Source organism: Ischnura elegans, chromosome 8, assembly GCF_921293095.1.
Source record: "Ischnura elegans chromosome 8, ioIscEleg1.1, whole genome shotgun sequence".
NCBI lineage: Eukaryota > Metazoa > Arthropoda > Insecta > Odonata > Coenagrionidae > Ischnura > Ischnura elegans.
This window is the reverse complement of record NC_060253.1, coordinates 55,508,348-55,512,216: the sequence shown is the minus strand read 5'-3', so window position 1 is coordinate 55,512,216 and position 3,869 is coordinate 55,508,348. Positions and strand designations below refer to the sequence as shown.

General features: G+C 35.3%; 1 non-coding gene across 1 annotated transcript; it reads right to left on the bottom strand.

Annotated features, from left to right (window-relative positions):
• Nucleotides 1-601: 601 nt before the first annotated feature.
• Trnav-aac lies at nucleotides 602-674 on the bottom strand. The gene has a single exon. It is a non-coding gene; the product is annotated as a tRNA-Val (tRNA).
• Between the last annotated feature and the right edge of the window lie 3,195 nt (nucleotides 675-3,869).

Below are 3,869 nucleotides of genomic sequence, written 5' to 3'. Positions count from 1 at the left end.
TTTGCAAAATATTGTGAATTATATGAGGATATCATTTTTTTTACATGGAGAACAAAGTATTATTGATATTAAAATTTAAAATTCATCGGTAAAATTTGAAAGTATCGTTCACTTTCAGCCAGTGGCATAGAGCTATTATATTTTTAATAGTATTTATAAATTCATTTTTTTTATTATAATATTTTTCAGTTTACATGCTTTGAGGGAGGATGCGAGGTGGAGGTGGAGGCCTGAGGTGGCGATCCCCCACCCACGTCGGGAAAAATTTTTGAAAAATAACATGCATGGCAGTGCATTTCACAACATTTTCGCACTAAAAAATTAGCTTTAAGCAAACGCAGTAATTAAATGTCAAAACTAGACAATAGTTTTAAGTATTTTTTTAATTTCTTTGAGGCTTTTGGGGGGGGGGATCTATCCCCCCATAGTTACGCCACTGCTTTCAGTATTCGAACTGCGATCACAATCCAAGGGGCTTCATGTAGCGTGAAAGAGAGTGTACGTTTAATATGTAACGCTTTAAAATGCAAATACTTGATTGTGAATTATAAATGTATTAAACTTTCTGGAAGAAAAAATTGAATGGTTACGACAAAATAAGTGTTTCCGCCAGGGATCGAACCTGGGACCTTCCGCGTGTTAGGCGGATGTGATAACCACTACACCACGGAAACATATGACGAATTCAACGAATGTATTCATAAGGCTCCGAGTGTGACGATGTGACTGATTGGACGATTTGCGACACATATATTTTATAATTATAACAAAGCTACCTAACGTGCCTAAGCTGATATTGTCTTCGATGAAAATTTACTTTAAATAAATAAATAATATCTAAAGATTTCGTCGTCTGTCGATCAGACCCTTCACTTGATCTTATATGTTACCATTCCCATCTTTCTTCTATGCGCAGAAGCATAAAATCATTCATCTATACTGCGGGTACATTCTTATTGAATGGGACATTTTGGGATCGTCACATTTTGCTTCACCTAAGCGGCTCTCAATTTTATCATAATCATTATGTAATTAAGCATACATGGACATTGAAATATAAAAACTCTTAACTAATTGAGAATAAAAATGTATTATTTTTCTTATATCTGTTGTTTAAACTATGACAATGTGATATGATTAGGAATATTTCTGAAAAATCTGAGTTTTTGAAATCATACATTTCTACCAATAAAAGAGAGGATGAATGATAATACGCGTTCTGGATTAGTGTAATGGGGAGGAATAACGTCGCTCTAATTGTGTAAAATATTGCATGTTCACCTAAGTGGAAAATTCCGAGTTAATTCCTCATCATTCCTTTCTGATTATAGGATATCAGTCCGAAAAAAGCCGCGGCACCTCCTATTCAATGGCTTCAGCAATCGGAATACACAGTAACTATGAATAGATATTAGTTAGCTGCTGAATATTTCTCCTTAGTGAGTGTTCAATTTAACGGAAGTGAATTGTCCAATCTAAATTACCAGCGTGAAAACAAACACTACCGTTGTGATCTGTCGATTAGACCATGGCAATGAGTCCTGTGCTTATGTAAAACTGTCGTAATATAATGTACGAGGGCAGTTTTTTCTCAACCTCAAATCGCTCATCAAAAACACCATACAAGCGACTGGTGGGTACTGCGCAGGTGGGGCAATTACGCGTCCTCCGTAACACAACCTGAAGTCATTTCTGACCGTAAGTTTTTAGTCAGTAGTAATCTCATTAACAACATAAAAACATTCAAAACTGCTACGGGCGTACAGACAGAACTGAACCACTGAAGAATATTACACCCTTATCCTCATGTTTTTTTCCCACAAACGGAAATCTTTTTTCTTGCACACAATTTTCACATGTACTTGTTTGTCTTTTTTGGCATTTCACAAATAGCGTAGGTATATTGTATATATTTTATATTGTAAACGTTTATCTATTGTTTTGAAATATGTTTGCATTGACACTAACGAGGGGTTTTAAGGAATAGGGGACCTCTTACAATTAGTCTCAACCTCGCCCAAATAAAGACATTATTATTCTTTGGTTTCACAGCATTTTTGCTGGTTATAGGCGAGGTACGGGTATAACCAAGCACTCTCGTCTTTTTACTCTATGCTGAAAATTTTTCTGACGATCCGACATATATTTAAAATAGCTGCTTTTTGTATTGTAATGAACAAGTTTTTCGCCCGTCCAATAGTTTTAAGACCTTGATGGATGGAATGAGTCACTATTACTGTGGCAGAGATAATGATTGTATTATGTGTGCTTTATCTGATTTCCATAATCTCTTAATTTCATCTTTAAGTTCATCATACTTTTCCATTTTGTTGGTGTAGGCTGTAGTGATATTATGCGAATTAGGTACGGCAATGTCTATCAAGTACGTTTCATTTTGAATTTTATCTTGCACTACTAGATTAGGTCTATTGATATGGACTGATAATTTTTTCGGTGATAATTGATCGGTCATGATAAATCTTACAGTGATCGTTTTCAAGGATGGTTTTAGGTGTGTATTTATAATAAGGAACTGTATTTTCTATGAGTTTATTCTAAAGCGCTAATTTCTGGTGGATGATGTTGCATATTTAATTGTGTCGGTACAGATAATCTTTTTGGGATAAGTTAGTGCGTCCACTGGTGATGTGCTGTATCGTCTCAGAGGCATTATCACATTTTCTGTGTCTGTCATCCAATAAATTTGGGTTTTTAATTATATATTTTTCATAATTTTTTGTTTTCACCACCTGGTCTTATATTGCGATCATAAATCCTTCTGTTTCTAGGCAGATTTTCGCATGGCTGAGCCACGCATATGATGCATTTTTATCGTTTTCAGGGGCCTCCATGGCATGAGGGTGTCTTCGGCGAAGGGATTTACTCTTCATATTTACATTTTACTGTCAATAGTAACTATGGTTTCACTAGTTTGCGTACTTTCGTCAGATAGGTTCAACGGTGTGTATTTATTTTCTGCGTCGCAGATAGTTCTCAGGAGATCCGGGTTAGATTTCTTGCTGAAAGAAAATTCCGTAGTTGATAAAGTTCTGAGTTGTGCTGATTCTTGATGTCTACGATACCCCTTCCACCAAATTTTCTGGGCAACGTGTTCCTCTCCATATTCGAGTTTTTGTGCAACATGTTTTTCTCTGTCATTTGGGACCGAATATTCTTTGTAGGTCGTCTAGATCTGTTTATGGCCATTTGTTTATACCAAAGTAGTATGTCAGGAGAGGGAAGGCAAAGGTATTAATTGAATTAGTGAGGTTATTGCTGTTTAATTCAGTGCGAACAAGTTTCTTGATTCTCATTTAGAATTCAGTTGTAATTTTTTGCTTTATCGTAGAGTGGTCTAGTCGCCTTGCTTGTAAGAATCATAGGTATTTATAGGTATCTCCCTCATCCATGGCCTCTATTATTTGCCCATCTTTTACTTATGTTAGTGGAATATCATTCCTTTGCACTTTACCTCGGACTATTGTGATAGTTTTACATTTATCTATTCCAAATTCCATGATTATATCCTTAGAAAATATTTAAGTCAAACGGACTAATTGATTCAGATTATTATTGTATCCTGCATACAGCTTCAGTTCGTTCATATAGAAAATATGTGATAGAGTATAGCATCTTGGTTCTTTTCCTTTTATTTTGACTCCATATTGGGTATTATTCAGGAGGTTTGATAAAGGGTTTAGCGCAAGGCAGAACCATAACGCACTCAAAGAGTCACCATGAAATATTCCCCGTTTGATTTTGATATTATTTGTCTGCATAAGACTCGTCAGTTTTTATCTGCAAGATAGTTATTTTTTCATCATGGTATGGAGGCATTATTGATGGAGGTATTATTATTATTATTATCA